The sequence below is a fragment of the Sinocyclocheilus rhinocerous genome, unplaced genomic scaffold (genome assembly GCF_001515625.1).
Source record: "Sinocyclocheilus rhinocerous isolate Xijiao unplaced genomic scaffold, SAMN03320098_v1.1 scaffold2966, whole genome shotgun sequence".
NCBI lineage: Eukaryota > Metazoa > Chordata > Actinopteri > Cypriniformes > Cyprinidae > Sinocyclocheilus > Sinocyclocheilus rhinocerous.
Window position 1 is genome coordinate 66412 of NW_015634018.1, and position 20244 is coordinate 86655.

A 20244-nucleotide genomic window follows, 5' to 3' on the forward strand; every position below is an offset into this window, starting at 1 on the left:
TAATGACGTGACAGAGATACGTAATGGAGGCAGGGCATTTAACAATTTAACAATAAACGTTATTATCCAAAATGAGTCTGACATCAGTGCACTGAACAGTAAAGTTGAAGTTTATTCAACTTTAATTCAATTCAATTCCATTCAACTTTATATTTATAAAATATAAAAATTTTTGAATCAGGCATGTATTATTATTATATTTTTTTTTTTTACTGTACAATTAAAAGCAGCCTTGCTGAGAAGAGACTTCTTTTAAACCATTAGAAAATATTACAGATCCTAATTTGAACACTGTGTGAATGTTATAATAAATGTATTAAAACAGAGCTGTTGTAATGATTATTATCATTATTATTTTGAAAGCGGGCCTCTAGACGTACACTCGATTCGTGTTCGAGAGGGATCCCCCGAATTTGGTGCGGATTCGGAGATATGGCCGTTCAAAGTTTCAATGGTTTTCCATAGACTTAAGCTTTAAAGCGTTTCATCCAAGTCGCCAGTAGCAAACAATAGAGCGCGCTCTGCTGGACAAACTAAGTAATGTGTGTGTCTGCGTTATATGTTCTGTAAAAAAAAATGTCATATCGGCGGCATATTCGCCGATACCGATATATCAGCAACAGGCTCATATCGGCCGATAATATCGGCAAAACGATATATCGGTCGGGCTCTAATATATATACACACACACATATATACACAAAAAAATATTATCAATTTATAATATAAAATTCTTCATTTATTGGTAAATTGTTTATAAATAAAAAAGTACAATAATAATAATAATAAAAAAATACAATAACAAAATAAATATAATTTTTGCTTGTTATAAATATATTATTAACGTCATAATATATAGTTATATATATGCATAACTTTTATATAACCATTATTATTAGCAATATAAAATTTACCAGTTATTGTTAAATTGATGCAAAAATAAAATACAAAAACTATTAATAATACTAATATTTATTATTAATACTATTACTATTAATAATAATAATATTTACTAATACTAATGCAATAATAACAATAACCATAATAATAATAGTGTAAATATATAAAATTCTTCAGTGATTGTTAATATAATTTGTTTTTATTGTACATCACATTTTAGATATAAAATATATATAAAATCAAAGACACATAAAAATATAAATTAATATTAATAATACTACTACTAATAATAATATTATAAGACTACTGATCTGCATTACCTACAGTTGATTCAAGTCATTTATAAAGTAATACCAGAATAAGTAAGTTTTAGGCCTATGAAAGAAAAACTTCAGTGCAGGGTTAGATGTGAATGAGTTTATCATTATTCAAGCTCATCATTCATTAACATTCATTTCAAGTAAGGTAAAAGGAATAAAGCGGGGATGAGTAATACAATTACAGTGACTGTAAACAGACAGCTATGAAAGCATAAGCTGACATTAAGCTCAACGTCAAACCTCTACGCTCAATTATAGCAATTATCAGTCTGCGAACACAGTACAGAGTCTGGGATTATTTAACCTTAATGCCAAGAACCATTAGCGCTCTCTGTGATTATTACTCATGGCCAACGATGCTTAATGCTTTAGGTTCATCATAAGCTGCAGCTGTTCCTCCTCGACCATTTGATTTCACAAACTCTACTACACGCATGAGCCCATTTGATAGTCTAATTATGGGCTTTGTTGAATTGAATTAAAGCTTTTTGGTGGGTGACAAAGAATTAAAACCAGAGATAAATGTGCCAAATTCATTTAAAATGAACTTGAACTACTCCAAAGTAATTAGTCCATTTCTGTGTTGACATGCATCCTTCATGCTCTTGGGTGTGTTCATGATAAATGGGTTCGGCAAACATCTCTTATACAGATCTATGTACAGACTATTTAATAAGAACAACTGAATTAAACTCAAGTTTCTGATTCCTCAGAAGAACATCAATGCAAAACAATGTCTGTACACTAAATCCAAATTTGGCTTTTCGATTTCATGGTTTCTACAAAGACAACAGGTGTACACTGGAAAAAGTTGTAAATAAAACAGATCAGTGGAGCGCTATTTCAGTCTTTTAACATGGTATGTCCAATTCAATGTGTCTTTGTAATAAGTTATTACATTTACCAGCAATTTCTGAGAGAACGCTGTTTCAAAGTCAATTCTACAGCCAATTTTATTCAATGAATCTTAACCGGAAACTCATTCCTTCCAAAAAACATCATGCTGTTTAAAGACTATGAAACATGCACAACAAGACCAAAAAAGTGTATTAAAAACGAAGTTTAGTTTAATTTTCAGATGTCCGAATGCATATTCTGCAACACAGCAAACATAAAATCTGCACGAAGTGAAAGAAAAATAGAAAACGGAAAGGCAAGATATGGCTGGTTGTTAATGAGACGACTGAAGAAGCATAAACATTTGTTCCTATTGTGACTCACTGCTTGTTCACCAAAGCCAACCTGCAGAAGAGGCCTGTAACTGATAGAGCAGCTGGTGTTTGCAATGCCAAGGTCATGCATTTGATTCCCAGGGAACGCATGAACTGATAATATGAATACAGTGCAAGTTGCTTTGGAAACAAGTGCCAGCCAAATGCATAATGTGAATGAAAAATGCCCCCCAAAAATAGAAGAAATCGCCATCTTTACTACACTCTTAAAAATAAAGGTCCCAAAAGGGTGTTTTCTCAGTGGTGCCATAGAAGAACCATTTTGGTTCCTTTTGAACAACCTTTCAGCTGACAGTTCTTAAAAGAACAAAATACATTTTAATTGAACACATTTAAACATAAAGGTTCTTTTTTGGAATCTACCGAGAACTTTAACATCCATGGAACCTAAAAGGTTCTTTACAGTGGAAAAAGGTCTTTCCATTGGACAATAGTGGAAAATGGTTCTTTAGATTATTAAAATGTTCTTCATACTACAAAATAATGGATCTTTTAAGAACTGTTGACTGAGAGGTTCTATGGGGAACTAAAAATGGTTCTTCTACGGCATCACTGTGAAAAACACCCTTTTGAAACCTTTTTTTTTAAGAGTGTTCAGAACCTTTTGCCAGGATTTGAAATCAGAAGAATGGTGACGTCACGATTTAACCTCGACACGCCCTTGACATGCGTCATCAGCGTATGTAATCAAGCAGGCGTGTTCTGAACGACTCACGTCTGTCCATCAATCACAAGAGCCGTAAAGCTGTTGCATGAAGATGCCGAGTAAGACCATCAAATTCAGATGTTGTTCTGTAAAGGGATATAAAAAAAATTGCATATAGTTTTAAAAGTGCTATTATTACAAAAAACGCTGCAGCTCTTAAAAATAAAGGTTCCAAAATTGGGTTTTTGCAGTGATGCCATAGAAGAACCATTTTGGGTTCCAAAAAGAACTTTTAAGTGATCAGTTCTTAAAAGAACCATTTTTAAAATAATATTTTAATGATCTAAAGAGCCTTTTTCCATTATGTGTGGAATGGAAAGGTTCTTCGTGGAACCACTGATACCAATAAAGAACCGTTATCTTTAAGAGTCCAAGTAGATTTAAGAATTCCTCAAAAATTAATAAAAATTAAATTCAAAATTACTTTACAAATATTGGACTTTTTAAACTAAGACTTTATAAACTAACCTCGAGAAACGTAATATAAAAATCTGAAACTGCATTTCTTTAACTGAACAAAAACAACTCAAAATATGGTGTTGGAGAAAACACTGCCGGCCTTGTTCAGCGTTCCCTCCCTTCCCCAGCGAGCGCTCTTGAATTTACAGTCGTGTTACTAAAAATTCACAAGACCACAGTGTTTGCGAGGGAACTGCGGAGTCACGCACAGTTCTCATTTAGAGCCGATGCGTCTGACATGAAAGGAAAAACATTTGAGACGATTTCATTGGACGACCAGCGTTTCTCTTTACGGAGGAAGGACGACTGCGGGCTCTGCTTCAGCTCCTTCTCTCCAGTTGGATGCCGTCCATTATTGGCTGTACTTTAGTGTGTCGCGGTAAGAAAGCGAACACATGGCTTCAGCCGGGATTACTGGAGGATTAGACTGAGGGTGTCGCATTCGAACACCTGTCCTCTGCTACACTACTGTAAGAGCTGTTTACACACACACCACAAACATCTATACCTGAGGACTATTAAAAGGTCATGTTAAACCCACTGACATGGATACCACACATGGAAAAGCCTGATGAGTGTTAAAGAGCTCAATGAGAGCCACTTGCCAGTAAAACCAGTGTGGACCTGCAAACAACAACAAACCTCTTTAAATCCAATCAAATGACAAATCTTTAATGCACAATGATGGAGTGCTCCCCAACTACATCACAGTACAATACACTTCACATTGTATGATTGAATACATTGCAATGCATCACAATATCATTAAAGATGAATGATATATCGGTATGATATCGGTTATCGGCCGATATTAGATATTTGTTTTAATTATCTTAAATGGTCAATATTGGATATTCAATAATTACATTACATATTATTATATAATATAAAATTTTTATATTAGAATTTTTTTAATCATATTACATTAGAACATTTTTAGATTACTTTAGCATCACCTAATGCCATCATTTATTGGTTACTGGCTTAATGCACAGGCCAGAATTTATTTAATATGATATTAATTCAATATATTTTAATTATTTAATTCAATTAATTTTATATTTTAATTAATTTAATAAAAACAAAATTGGTAAGCACTAAAATCACATCACAACATTATAATTGCAGTATTTATAATGTAAAATTATTGCAGAACTGACAGAATTTTAATACTGGTATATCCTTAAGTATTATAATTGGATTTTAATTGTGCCAAACATGTGAGAGAGATGTAGGAGCGTTTTCAATACATCTTTCACGGTTCACTTCACTCCACTGGTTCACAGCAAATGAGGAATGCTGAAATTAGACTCTCTGCTTATAGGACGACCTGCAGGAAATTACATGAATGCATAAATTAAAAAAAATTGTTCATGCAATATTGAGAAGCAGCAATATATCAATATATTATTGTGTCAACACAGCCTTACATTCCCAAACCATAAACCGGAGCATGTTATCTCGGAAAGACCACTGAACGCTAACCATATGCACAAGCCGCTAAACCCAAACAGCCTCTCGAGTAGCACAGCGTGAGGTGGAACGACTTGCTCTGGAAACAAGAGCTAGATTAATACGGAACCTCAGAGGGAGAGACGGCGAGGTTCAACAAAAACAACGTTCGCTTCCTGGCTCGCTTTCTCATTTGTGGTCTGAAGCATGCCATTAGCGGTTCTGAGCTCGTTTTCTTTGAGTTTCCCTCCAAGTTTGGCGTACACTAACCCTTGCTGTCCGCACACACCCCAGAGATCCTGCGGTTAACACAAGCTCGAGTTTTTCAAACAACTGGCACACCAAGCCAAAAAATTAATCCTGCATGTTTTTTCCCCCCTTTTTCTGAAACTATCATTTAAATCACTCTGAAACTACATTATAATCTGGGCCGACGACAGGCTTTACTTATCAAGTACAATTGTGTGAAATGAATACCTCTACAGGAAAGAAACATGACCTGCTTCTTCAGAGTCGATGGGCGACCCAAGCGAGAGTGACACCCGATAGGACGCTTGTAAAAGGACTCGGGAACCCTTTCTTTGCCAATGGCTAAGGACTAGGGAGATTCCGTTCGGGTCTGGAAAGCATCAGGCAACCAGCGAAGAAAACCCTTTCAGCGGCCCAAACTATCTCGCCAAACCCTTTGAGGAGGACGACGAAACTAAGAAGTCTGGGAAGGCAGACTGGAAGAAAGCAATCTCCCCCAGAGGTACTAGAAATTCAGATACTTGGGTGATCTGACGTCTTGGGGAGGTGAAATGTGGCTGATGGAACTCACATCTGTTCAACGAGTGCCACACATTAACTTGAACTGCACAACCGTGAGCAACACGCTGATGGAAATACCAGATGCCTCGTGCTCAGAGACAAAGTAACGTCTAGCCACAAGAGAATGACCGCAGAGGTGGGTGTGCGCGATGACTTCAAAATGTTAGCAGGGAAAAAAAACCAAGAACGCCTGCCAAGACAAGCTGCTGCACCTCTGAGTTTTGTGGTTGAAAACACGGGATATTCCTCTCCTGTGATAAGAACACAAATAGCTCTGACATTTGAGAGCAATGAGGAAATGGCAAATGCAACTTTAGAAACAGCAGTAGAAAAGCTTTTATTTAGTCCACGATATTGAAATTCTATTAGATTAGTTAATTTAAGCATAAACAAATAAATAATTGTATATGAAAAAAATAAAACCGTGTATTTAAGTGCTACAAGCTTTTATTTAGGAGTGCACAATATTAAAATGATTGCCGATACACTTAGATTAAAACAGACTACAAGTCTATTATATTTTGTCCAAATATTATTTAAAAAACAAATACAAATTTTATATAATAAAATAAAAATTATATTAAAGGGGTCATGTCATATGTTGCTAAAAAGAACATTATTTTGTGTATTTGGTATAATGAAATGTGTTTATGAGGTTTAAAGTTAAAAAACACATTATTTTCCACATACTGTACATTAATCCAACTCCTTTATGCCCCGCCTTTCTGAAACGTGAGAAAGGAACAATTGAAATCACATCATATGACCCCTTTAAAAAATAACAGTAAAAATCAATCATTTTAAATGCTACATGCTTTTATTTAGGAGTGCACAATATTAAATTTCTTGCCGATACAGTTAGATTAAAACAGTTTACAATTCTATAATATTTTGTCTAACCATCTTTTTTTTAATATTGTATTTTAAAAATATATAAATTTTATAATTTTAAACACTACAAGCTTTTATGTAGGAGTGCATAATATTAACATTTTTGCTGATAAAACAGATTAAAATTCTATGATATTTTGCCTAAATATAATTTAAAGAAAAATAAACAAATCAATATTTTATAATAAAATTGTCTACAAAAATCTAAACAGTAAACACTAAAATCCAAAGTATATGCACCATGCTTTTAAGAGTGCAAAATATTAAAGTTGTAGCCATTAAAATAATGTTTACATTAAAAGATAAACATTTTATAAATGATTTATAAATAAATTGTATATAATAAAATATATTGATATTATGTAATATAAAATATAAATAAATATTTGTTTAAAAACAGTAAAAATGCTACACATGAATTTAAGCATCACAACATTATCATATACAGTATATTAGAAAAGGATGTACATTAGTGTAATTAAACTATTAGTGTTTTTGAATACTAACTTTAAGTGAGCATTAGATGTTGCTAAAATGAATCTAAATCACCTAAAATGGATTTTAAAAAATCCTTAATATCAGCTTATTACCGATATTTACCGATATCTCTCTAGCTTTATTACTTTTTTGCTTTTTAATGGAAGTTCCTACTGTTGTAGTCCAGGAACGCCGCAAAAGCAAAATAATTCAAAGCAAAAAATTAGCTAGCAAGAATTTCACTACAACATTAAATAGGCTAAAAGTAAGAGAACACCATGATGCTTTAAACCAATCATCAATCAATACCTTTCAGCGCGTCGACACAGTTTAACAAACGTCACGTTATGTTTAGATGTACTTCACTCTAAGAGGCCTTTCAGGTTAGCGGCACTAATCCGAGCTGAGTAAACACCAGACCACGGCGAGTTCAGATCTGGAGGGCGAAAGAGGAAAAATACGCAAGTCAGTTGAGAAAGAGAGGTGTTAGGAGACTTTAAACATCCTCTTGTCAGTCTCACATCCTGAATGAAAGAATCGTTGCACGGGAGGGAGCGAGAAAAACCTGCATTCCCCCGCATGAGAAAACAAAGTCTGCAAGCCAATCAATGGCTGGAAAACACGAGCAGAAAGAGAGCAGCGCTTAAACCAAAACACTTTCGCACTGCCAGCCCAAACACGCCGCTCATGCGATGTTGATTCTCGGAGGCCTGTTTTCTTTAAACGCACAATGGGGGTGGGTGTCAGATTCAGGAGGCTGTGGCCACTCAGACAAGGTCGAAGTCTAAGTGGATTAAAAAGCCAAATAATCGGCGTAATTAGACACTTTGCAGGTAATCCCTCTACCGTTTATTCAGTTCACCAAGCTGTTTTCCCAATTGGAAAGGACTTTTTGCCACAATAATTCCTCTGTTCCAGCATCCAAGCACTTAAACAGGCTCGCATAGGCTGAATCCGTTAATATCTCGAAGGTCATAAAACAAATGGGGCTCTAACTTCACTGGCCTATAATTAGAGAGCAGGGGTGACTAAAAATCTGATTCATGGAAACCAAAAACTGTCTGTAATTTGAGTTCGAGTGGCCTCTGGAACCTGCTCTGCTGACCACATTTGAGGCACTAAATTGGTACGTACAGAGATGTCAACCATTGGCCCGACGGAAAGCACTTTTATGCCACCATGTCATGCACAAGCGCCCAAGAAGAGCATCTCACAAACATCACGAAGAGAGTTTAACTGTCAATAAGAATGAGCGTAAAACTAATCCGTCAGTGAAGCTTAACAGTACGATCATCCGTTCTTCAGATTCCAAAAAGTGTTACTTTTGAACCCTATATAGTCTACTGTATCATATTTGAAATGCACATTTCTAAGGTCTCTAAATGATCAACATGATCAACACCTGTTGTACACAATCTACTACATGTCATCTGATTGATAGTTTTAGTATAATTGTAAAAACGTCCACCTTTCTGCTGTGAATCTTTACTGATTTAAATAAAGTAAACACATGAATAACTTTTATATTGTTAGTAATACTTCAAGATGAACACTTTCTGGACTGAAGCAACTTAGGTTTACTTGATTATCCACAAATCCTTTTTTTAAATTTTTTTTTTAGAAAAATCATGTTCAAATGTATCAAATCTGATCTTTTGATGAGCGTTTGTTTCCAGAAGCTTTACTTTCACTGTTCCTCAGCGGAGGAATGATCTTCACAAGCCTCCAGAACATCTCACATCTCATCTTTTAAAGGACGTTTGTTCATTCATCTCTCAATCATTATTGCATTGCATTATATTTTGAAACTACAGAGCTTTGATCATACAACTAGGCATTTAAATATCATCTTACTAAGACAGATTATTGGAGATATAGAGTGACGACTGATATTTATACCATTTTATGTCAGTATCTGTTATAAAGATCTCTTTGAATTACATTACAAGCATCAGAATGTCATCACTTTGTGGTCATAAATAACGGCACCAAATTGCATATTTTTGCTCAGTTTAGGCCTCTGAATAAAATTAAGGTGCTTCTTCATCCATATTCTCACTATATCAGACTACATGAAGCCTGATGTGCCAAATATGATACTCAAAACTAGGCCCTATTCCATTTTAGAAAACTAGATTCTTCTGACTGTTATTTCATATGTCAGGTTTCACATGGTTAAAGGCTCAAAAACACAAGAGAAACCATGAAGGAAAACAAAATCGAGAGCAAAGGAAACCTTTGTGAATCAAAACAGCATCTTCAAACAAAGGAAGCAAGAAAAATGCCTTGAACCTTGGGGGGGAAGTGTGTGAAAAAGGCGAAGAGGGGAAAAAACAACAAACGACAGCCACCGCATTAACAGTGTCATCCAGTTTCTCTGCTAACCTCCCCCCCTCCTTCATAACCCACATTCAGAAGAGATTCAAAACTGACATGTGTCTCATTAAAGCCAGAGAGCATCTCAGGATCATCTGCCAACATACGCCTGCCTGCCTTGCTTATAGTGCCAAAACTCATTTTGGTTTTCCAGTTGTTTAAAGTCCCCCTACTATGCCATTTCCAATATTGCCTTTCGTGTCGTGTATAATGTAGCTGTATGTGAATGTAAACGATCTGTAAAGTTGTAAAGCCGAAAGTGCATGATAAATAAAGTTATTGTCTCCCAAAAGAAAGAATCGACTCCAAAAAGCCGAAACGAGTCGTCAGTAATTCGAATCCCACTTCTGTGCTGGTAACACATTTGCATAATTCCCGTCCTATGTTCTACGAACAACTTGACCCGCCATCAAACACGTAATTTTACTGGCGACTGCTTCTCAATGAGGGATTCACAAAACACTTGCACTTGAAAGAAGAATCAGTACCCAGTTTATTTGGACCAGCTGCTCCACTGAATCACAACCTGTAAGTAGGATTAATAATTGATGTTCATATTTTGCTATATCAAACTATAGCGATGGGCGTATCATTTCGACACGCGCTGTACGCGGTAGATCAATCACAACAGACTGGGCCATCTGACCAATCAGAGCAGAGTAGGAAAGGAGGGGTTTAGAGAGACTGAATCTGAGAACTGCTTCGAACGAATCGTTTGAGAATCGTTGGAAAATGAGGCCCTACTTGCATGCATGTAAACCTATTGTAGGAGACTCCCAAAACTATATTAGGAACCTTAAAAATTGCATAATAGGGGCACTTTAACATCAAGCAAACCAAGTAGACATTTAAAATGATCAAACATTTCAAAGCATTTTCATACAGTGTTTTACAAATGGGCAAATCTATGTATTTGGAGTGACTATTCTTAAAGGGTTGATTCACCCACAGAAGAGAATTTTTTTCATCATCTACTCACTTTATATCTTATGCATAACACAAAAGATGATATTTTGAAATGGAATGTTTCAACTGTTCCATACAATGAATGTCAATGGGGACCAAAACACAACATTGGACCCCATTGACTTTTACTGAATGAACAAAAACAAAACATGAAACATTTTCCAAAAATATCTTGTTTTGGGTTTCAAAGAAGAAATAAAGTTGTTCAGGTTTGAAACGCATGAGGGTGAGTAAACAAAAACAGTTCTGAGACTGTATATAGACTCAAATATATATAGTTTTCAACACTATTTGAGCATCAGAAATAGGGATGTAACGGTATGAAAATTTCTTATCACGATTATAGTGACCAAAATTATCACGGTTATCAGTATCATCACGGTATTGTTAAAATGTGCTGGAAATGTTCAAAAAGTACTGACACACAAATCATTTCACCAAGTTTTAAATTTCAAATCAACGAACAACAAATAAAATGAGTTTTTGTTTGCATAACTAAAACAATAACATTGCCAATGATGTCCGGATTTTAAATGACAACATGACTGACAACAGTTTATCTAATAGCATGTTCAAATATCTAATGTAAATGTTCAAATAAAGCTTTGAAAAAGTTTCATAAATGGTAAACCTCACATTTCAGCTTTTAAATAAAGAAAAGGGTCAAGTCAAAATGATAATTGATTAATAAATGATTATATGTATTTATCTGCTCCATAAATAATACTAGATACCTTAGTTTAAATGTGTAGAATCCACCGATCATGGAAATGATCGAAAATTGACATCCCTATTACCGGCTAATAAATTACAGAACGTTTAGCAAACACTGAGGAATCAAATAAATAAAAAAGAGAGCCTCCATAGCATAACGTGAGGTAAACAGCAAAGATAACAAGTTTTTCAAAATGAAAACAAAAAGAAAAGTAAAATTAAACTTGCTGTCGGTGACAGTGCTTGCATGTTTTTGTTCCACAAGAATACCAACATGTTCACCTTTGGTTTAAGAAGCGGTCTTTTACTTTACTTTAGCATGAAACCCATCCATCGTTTCCTCAATATTCGCGTCATTTTTGCTGCACGAAGCTTTGCGCTCCTGACGCGTCGAGTATAAACCAGGCTCTACACTCTAGCGCTGCGCAGCTCAAACGAGTCGCGCGGTTTCGTTATGCTTTCAGTTTCGTTTGCCGTTTGATGTTTCTCACATGCAACAGAAATGCAGCGCTTATGAGTTAAACAATCCGGTGGTCGTGCGACCGCACACAAAATTTAGTCGCACCGGCAGAAAAAATTATCGCAAAACGTGCCCATTTGGTCGCACACTGGAGCCCTCTGCTGGACAGTATTTATTTATCCTCAGTTGTTCAAATCGCGGTAATCGAATACGGTTATAGTGATAATTAAAATATGAAACGTAATACTAACCGTGTGGTATTTTATCACGATTTATCGTCAAACCGGTAATCGTTACATCCCTAATCAGAAACATGTTCATGTCAGACTTTATTGCTGATTTGAAATTTTGAGATTTCTACATTTGATGTAGATAGGACTTGGTCTTGCATGGCCGAAATGGACGCTTTTCACATTTCCTTGGTTCTCAGAAGCAGAAGTTGTCATATTTGGGTAAACTTCTATAGCGGTGAATGGGAACTATAACAAATATATTTTTGCGTTCCCAACAGCAAAAGAGAAAGTCCACAATAGCTTTTCTACGACTTTACAAAAGATGAAACATTTTCATTACATTAAAAAAAAAGAAAAATATTAAAAAAACGTTGGTAGATTTACGATGTCAAAAACTGTGGAAATGTGTCACAGGCTGCAAAAATGGTAAATAGCTTGCAAATATGGTCGCTGAGTAAACCTCAAAGGTTACAACACTCGATTCACTCATTTTTCAAAATATTAAAGCTTAAAAAATAAGGCAAAACCTACATAAACACAACAGTTGAACTCACAAATGGACTAGTCCTTCCTGATCCATTCCTATTCCCTACCTGGCTCACTTTAAATGTACAGATATCAAACGAACAAAAACCAGATGTGAAATGGAGAGTTTTTCCGCCTGACATCTCTCCTGGTAACAGCATCCCTGTGGATTTCTTGTTATCCTCCTGTCAGGGTGAAGAGCAGCACTAGCCTCTCCACCAGGTTGGCTCTCTTTATCGTGACAGAAGTCTGGCTGTTGACTCGTTATGAAAGCGCGGGAGCTACAACCGCCGCCGAGGGTTTGACAGCGAGACAAACTGACAGGTGAACGGAACGCGGCGTTTTAGCCGTGTTTACCACAGAAACCTTGTTACCACACCTCAGCAACAGCAGGCAGAAACACAGTTAGCTTTGCAGACAGACAGGCGTTATGCACGGTTAATTTGGTTCGATTGGCCACGCGAGCAGAGCGCGGCAGAGGCAGGATAACAATTTTGGAAACCACGCCGAGCAGCTCTATGTTCTGCATTGATGAAAACACTGGGGGAAACGGTTTCCTGGTTCAGACCACAAACAATGACACCATCTGAGAGATATTTTATACCTCCTCTGCGTGTCTCGCTTGAAGCAAATGATTGGATTGGCTCCTAACTGGTGGCGCTCGTTGCCAATCAGATGCAGCGGTTGATTGATTGGGCGGAAGGCCAAGTGGAGCCCCGTGGGAAAAGCGGGATAATCGTAGCGAGTTTCCCTTCATCCGTCGGCCCTTAGCAACAGCCTCTCAGTGAGAGATCACCTGTTGCTAAGAGGATGAAGAGACGCACATCCTAGCAACAACAGAAGGAGCGACTCTCTCTTTCCTGGAGAACAGAAAGATACCTACGTGCCACACGTGCAACAAAACAATTATGAGCGCTGAGAAAAAAAACAGGAACAAAACTAACAGTCTCACAGCGCTTGATAAAACCACAACGTCAAATGCAATCAGCAGGAAACAAAGCAAAACATGCATCCTTTTCACACGCCAGATAAGAAAGTAAACAACATGCATCTATTTACCTGTAAAGACGCTTCTATCCGTCTTGGCGTTATGAGATGAGTGTGTGTGCATGCATTGCTGTGAATGTAAAAGCGTGTGCATGTGTGAGCGCGCGTGTGTGTGTGTGCATCTGTTGAGCAACCGAAAGAGAGAGCCTTGGAAAGGAAGCAAGGAGTGGTAACCTCAACAACACCTGTGTGCTGCTGCTAGCAACCAATAGTGTGTGTTTTCTGTATGTCAGCAGATGCTCCGAGCTAAATATGGAGACTGACAATGGTGAGGGAAAAAAAAAAAAACACTGTAACATCACTGTTACAAGAACACCTAAGCACGTATAAATATATAGTATTACAAAAACAAGCCGTTGAAATTTATACACTGAAGACTTACTATAATGCTAAAATGAGATTCGATTATAATAATGTATTTTACTATTATTTATGTTGTTTGTTTTAATTATAGATATATTATGAAATAAAATAAAGATAACATACTAATAATATTAGCAGTATTATTATAAAAAGACAATTACTATTACTACTTACATAAATAGAAATTAAATAGCCTACATATTATTATTATTATTATTATTATTATTAATATTTATCTAATAATAACAGTAATGTTTTTTGTTCAAAAACAAACATAAAAAGCAACAAATAAAGATGATATTAATATTATTAAAATTAAATATTAAAAAAACAATATATTTATAATGTTACTATTTAAAACTTTTTTAATTATTTATTTAAAAATGATTATTAGTTATTATTATTAAATGTTTTTAAATATTAGATAAAATAAAATAAATTGATCATATATTTACATTAATATTATAAAGACATTTTACTGTTACTATTTTAATAATAATTATTATTATTATTATTGTTGTTGTTGTTAAGTAAGACTTGACTCAAGATGTAAATTGATGTGTTGTTTTTTTTCCACAGACGTGCAGATAAAAATTGGACTGTTGGACTGAATAAAGATAAGGACTGTTCACATTAAAACTGTCCCTCCAGGCTGCTGAGTTGAAAGTCATGTTTTACAACAACATATGGGCTGTTAAAACAAGCAATCAAAGCAAAGCAGACCCGCGCCTACACGTTTGCACCGTGACCACAAAAACATGACTCAAGACTAGAGAAAAAATAGATTTTTTTAAACCAACCATTTTAACTGATCCATCCAACCAACCAACAAATGTCTCAACGGTCAACACAGTAGTAAGTTAAGACAATGAGTCATGGTCTGGTCTATTATGAGAAAAAACACTGTGAAAACCAATAGCAGTTAGTTTTAATACTGGTGTCAACTCATATTTTCTTCTCTTGGTTGCTAGTAGGTTTCTCAACCTTATTTCATTGGACAGCGGTCCAATTCTCAGTGAAATTGAATGACTTTCCATCATTCAAAGCACCGTCATTGTGAACAGAGAGTGTAAATGTATTATTAAACCACAACAATGTGAAACGCAGCACACATAAAGCAAGGCTTTTACTCACTGGCTCTGTAGACACCACAGCATTTAGACTGGCTTTCTCTGCTTTTGCCCCAGTTTCTCTAAGATGGATCAGTGCCAGTTCACCTCTGGGGTGCTCTCACTTTTCAGCCCATGCGTGAAAACAGGAGAAAATGAGTGGAAGAGAGCGTAGGGGGGAAAGCGGAGTGTTAGAGAAGATGTATTTGTGTGGCCTGAAAAAAAAAAAACCTGCCTAGTACCGCTCTGAGTAATCTGACCTCAACGCAAGTAAGAGCCGAGAGGAAAATCTCCCCTACAGACAGCATAACAATCAAGATAGTGTTTCCTGCGTGGGAAAAAGGAAAAAAGACGAGTCCTTGAAGCATACAAGTATTCAGGGCAAACAACCTGCATTAAGCCAGATGGTAGAAGATCAGTCTGCCCAGAAAGAGCAAGAGACCTCAGATTGCCTGATAACCACACAAGCTTTAACGGATGGCTAAGCATCTATTGATTCCATAAGGAAGTGCATGCTAAGCTGTCTGGAACAAAATGCGATTCAAAGTGAAGGCTAACAAACAACTAAGTAAATGCACATGAGACCATCTAAGCAGTCCATCTCGGCCCACTTTGTCTCAATCGTTAAGGAAACTAGCTCGTGATATGCTCGGCTTCAGCTAGCGAGGCCAGAGCTTCCTTTCAAGAAAAGAAGGTGGAATTCATTTCACGGTATAAAGTCGTTAAAATAAACAGGACAGATTTACTGGTTGGAAATGGAATTGACCAAAACCAGTCGAGTACAGCAAGGTAAACAATGCAAAGCTGTGAACCTCAACCGAGAGATGGTAAGATTGCAAACTGAAACCCCGCTTTCTCGTTTCTCCATCTGTGGATTTCAGAAGCTTGCTTGCGTAGCTTATCAAGGTCTGAAAATTAAAAGTGGCTGTTAAAGTGTCTTCAGTTAATTCTCTCTCGTCATGCATTGGGATGTGGTGTTAGGCTAACAATTTGGCCTGGAAAATTAGCTTCACTTAAACTTAGCTTGTTGCCTTCGAAAGACTAGAAGGCAAATTGACTTACAAACATAAGTTTTTGAAAATTAAGCAACTTGAATCTAGGCACAAATAAAGCATACAGCTATAAGGTTCTACATAAAGCCCAACTAGCGATGAAACCCTGTAATATTCCTGTGAGGAGGTCACAATCTCGGCCTCAGCCTGTTTCCATCAATACACCACTGAGACCGAGCTCTGGCTTCTCAAAGTTTGTTTTGCACCATTTAAGCTGTAGGCGTAAGTGGAATGAGTCAGCGAAAAAGAAAAACACTTCAAGTTCAAATCGCTTACGAACCCCACTCCATATTAGTTTCAACAAAACCCATTCACTTCCAGAATTTCAGAAGTTACGCATTTAAACTGCTGAAGAAAAGTTTTGCTGGACACAAAACTGATCGGGTTCCAAAGTTCCATCTGCGCTGTGGAAACTACTGGACCACCCCAAGGTTTCTCTGCTAACCAAGTCCCGCCCTCTTGACCTCAGGTCATTCCACATAAGCAGAGGCCATTACAATAACAACCCACATTCAAGGTCAGCCACTGGTGCACTAGCAGTAAAGGGTGGAATGAGGGCAGGGTGGGTCAAGAAAGAGCCGATGAAGATAAGGAGCCCTGAGGGACGAGGAGAAGAAACCGCTCTTGGAATTTGGCAATGTGGACTGAACAGGGAACTGGTGATAGCTTTAGAACGTTCCAGAGGAGATTAACTTGCCTAAATGTTAAAAACAACCCAGCAAATGCCAACAATCAGAAACAGATTTTGGATTTAATCTCATTTGTAATCCTATTCGTCAATGACCAATGATCTGTAATAAACGTTTTAATACTAAATGAGCCGGTGTGAATAACCAGAGGGATATTTTCCGTCTTAGTATAATGCAGATATACTTCCTCAAGCCTCATCTGCTACCTACATAGGTAGCTATCTTCTAAGGGTGAATCCTAACTGAAATCGAACCTCACATTGATTTGGAATACTCTACATGACGTTAGCACTTTGCTTAGCTAACTGGGGGGATACTGGGTAGAAAGCTGTACAAATAACATCTTATAATGCCTAAAATGGCATTATGGCTTGGCACAGTGAGAATTACATTTTCAGCCATAAAAAAAAATCTAAATCCATTTCTGCTAAACAGTACCATATGTATGCTGGTCTGCTTTTATTTTGACTGTGCACATGCCTTTTTCGTGATCAGTAATAAACAGGCACTAAATAAAATTTCTTCTAGCTGTTGCCGGATATCTGCTAATCAGGAGAACTGAGACAGCACATGGCTAACAGCAGCGAACTGTATCTAAAGCCTAAGGCATCTGACTGAACAAACAACCCTGGACGTTGCGGCTTGAAGGTTGGCACACAATAAGTTTATCGACGAAGAGGACTGGGGATGACAGCAGACTGTGATGAAGCTCTCTCTCTCACTATGTTGTGAGATAAAAGCAAAACAATTGTGGAATCAGGAAATACATGCAGGATGCTAAAAAAATAAACATTAGAAATCAGTCAAACCAGAAACAACATCACTATAAAAAACACAGATTTGGGGGTAGCTTTTACAGATAAGCTATCAGTAAAAAGCAAGCTGCTAAAAAAGGAGTAACAGTGAAAATGCATGCTATGTTAGACTTGTCTATTCTGAGGTTAAGAGTCAAGAACAAAAATGAATCATGGTTACAAATTCAATTACTGGTACTCTGAGCGAAACTTAAGGCTAGAAGGCCAAGCAAAAAAAAAAAGAGGTAGAATAAGAGAGGCCGAAATGGGAGGACTAGCGTTCCATGCAAGGCGTTGAGTTGACCCTTAGACCGTGATACTATTTCCGCTCCACCGCAAATCTCAGCTGCCAGACCTTACATCACACACAAACTCGCTTCAACCTGTCTTTAACAACCACAAGCTTACCTCTGAAAGCGGCTTGAACGCCCCAGACTTCAAAAAACAACCTCCCTCCTTTTCTCTCCTCTCACATTCTCGATTTACTTCACCTCCCACCTTGTTCTCCCTCTCTTTTCCTCCTTTTTTCCCACCTACTCAAACAGCCCTCTCTCTGAAGGATCCCTGAGTAACTGACACCGCTCTTGAATGTTGAGAGCTGCGGTACAAGGACACCGCTTGTTCGCCCAACAGCAGGAGGAGGGAAGGGGTAGAGAGGAGGGGAAAATCGCCCTGGGTGTTTTTGACTTGGCAGGGCTTGGAGAAGCTCTTCAGGCAGAGTTTAGCTGCTGGGCGCTGGCAGTCAGCCGACACTGCTGGTGTACCGTGAGCTACAGGGAGGTTGAATACTGCATCCTCAGTCAGCGACGGACCTGTCACTTACAGTGAGTTATCTGCAGGGATTTACAGAGGGGGAGAGAGAAAAATGGAGAGAGAAAGAGAGGAGGAAAGAGAACCAACTATTTATAGCCTCTCAAAGGCTTCCTGTTACTGTTCAGCAAAGCAGGAAGGAGGGGCAACCTCCCAGAGAGGGAGAGCGAGGCATAGAAGGGTAATGAGAAATAGTAAGAGACTCACCCATCCGCTTTCATCCACACAGGAAAACATCACTACCCATCATCAGTCAATGACTATCACCACAGTCCAGAAGCCAGCTGCAACAAGATCCTTTATTGACAATAATCTCTAAGGGTCTTCTTAACTAAAGGGGTTTACTCTACACGGCCACAGGTTTTGGACTGGGACTTTGGATAGAATGGAATAGAAACATCAACTATCATCTTCCAAAGAAAACACCAATACATTTAGCAATGTATCACAATTTTTAACAAGGTTACACAAACAACATCCAGTTACCCATTTCAGACAAAGCCACTTCAGCAAAATGAACAAGAACCTACACCGTGAATCTGACACTGGCTAACGCTTTGCATGCATTCAAATGTTTAGAGGAGTGAAGTGAGGTCTAAACACTTTTAGCAGGCAAGGACAAACCCTGAGCGAACTGTGTTCAGAGGAACAAAGAGAGAGAAAGCAAGAAGGAGGGAGATTAAGGGCTGCAGGTCCCCTGTAAAGTTGTGACAAGCTGCAATGCTTGCAATCACCATTAGGCAAATCCTAGCTGCCCATCAAGTCCAAGGACGTTTTCTCCCCTCTGAATGACAGGTAAGAACAGGCATAGAGAGACACTGGGAGTGAGGCAATGGCTGAATAAAGTGTTTATGTGTCATTTCACCAATCCATGAGCATCCTTCAACAAAGGGTTCTTTGTCCCGAAATGCTCTTACCGTATCCACAACATGGACTCTGAAACTAGAAAATCTCTTTCACACTCTCGCTCTGCCTTTCTCAGAAAGAAGCCTTAGTTTGATGACCTCGTTAGTTCAAGCACTTAATCCGCTAATGCCCAGATAAAACTAAATGAGAGAGGACGGGAGGAAGGGAGGGGGTGAGAAAGAGAGTAGAGTAGGAGGGGAAAGAGAGAAGTTACAACAACAGATAGCCTAACACTGCAGAGCCAAGAGGAAATTCTGGCCACATGCTTGAGCCTAGATTCAACAGGCCATGGAATTATGGGAAGGTGCTGCATCCATTGAACCACCTGGCACCAATACTGATGGGGTTAACAATCACAAGATGTCTGTTAATTGATCTGACATCAAGTGACTGCAGTGGATTTCAAATTCCAAGAAGGGATCCCAAACTTTGGGCTCCTCTAGGCCTTAAATACAAGAGCCATACTCAAGTCAAGAGGTTGTTAATTTCCCAGCTCAAGTTTGGATATTCTTGGTTTCCCTAAAACATCTGCTAGGTTGAGCTGATAATTGGATAACCATTCCATAGCCTCTGTTGTTTGACTGTGAGCTCTGAAATTCTGGTTAAGGTCAAAATCACCTGTGAACTCTAGAAGTAATCCTAGAGCTTAGCCATGAAATAGGCCTACTGCAATCTGCAAGCACCAGCTCTCTTGGCTCAGAACAAAACCCAATTTCCTCTTGTGAGGCAGATTCTTAAAAGGAAAATGGGTTTTCTCCAGTTGCCGGAGAACTCAGCAACTGCACCATTTCATCCAGAGCCAAGGGACCAATTTGAAGGGCAGAGAGACAAAAGGAAATGAAAACCCAGAGTGCCTGGGTTTAGAGAGAGAGAGAGAGAGAGAGAGAGTCTGGCTTGCCTCCAGAACAGACTTGAAGACTTTGATGTGGCCTTTCCTAAGCTAAGGGGTCAGT

The 20244-nt window shown here is 37.7% G+C and overlaps 1 protein-coding gene across 6 annotated transcripts in view; it reads right to left on the reverse strand.

Moving 5' to 3' along the window:
- The window catches only part of LOC107745096 (zinc finger protein 609-like), a 93140-nt gene that overhangs the window by 19124 nt on the left and 53772 nt on the right, over positions 1-20244 (reverse strand). The window contains exon 1 of one of the 6 annotated variants that reach the window (XM_016558930.1): positions 15066-15111. The exons of 4 other annotated variants lie outside the window; for them this stretch is intronic. The gene's annotated coding sequence lies outside the window, so the exon portion shown is untranslated. Of the gene's footprint in view, positions 1-4175; positions 4196-15065; positions 15112-20244 lie in introns of those variants that run through there. One more of the 6 variants, XM_016558931.1, reaches the window with a different exon arrangement.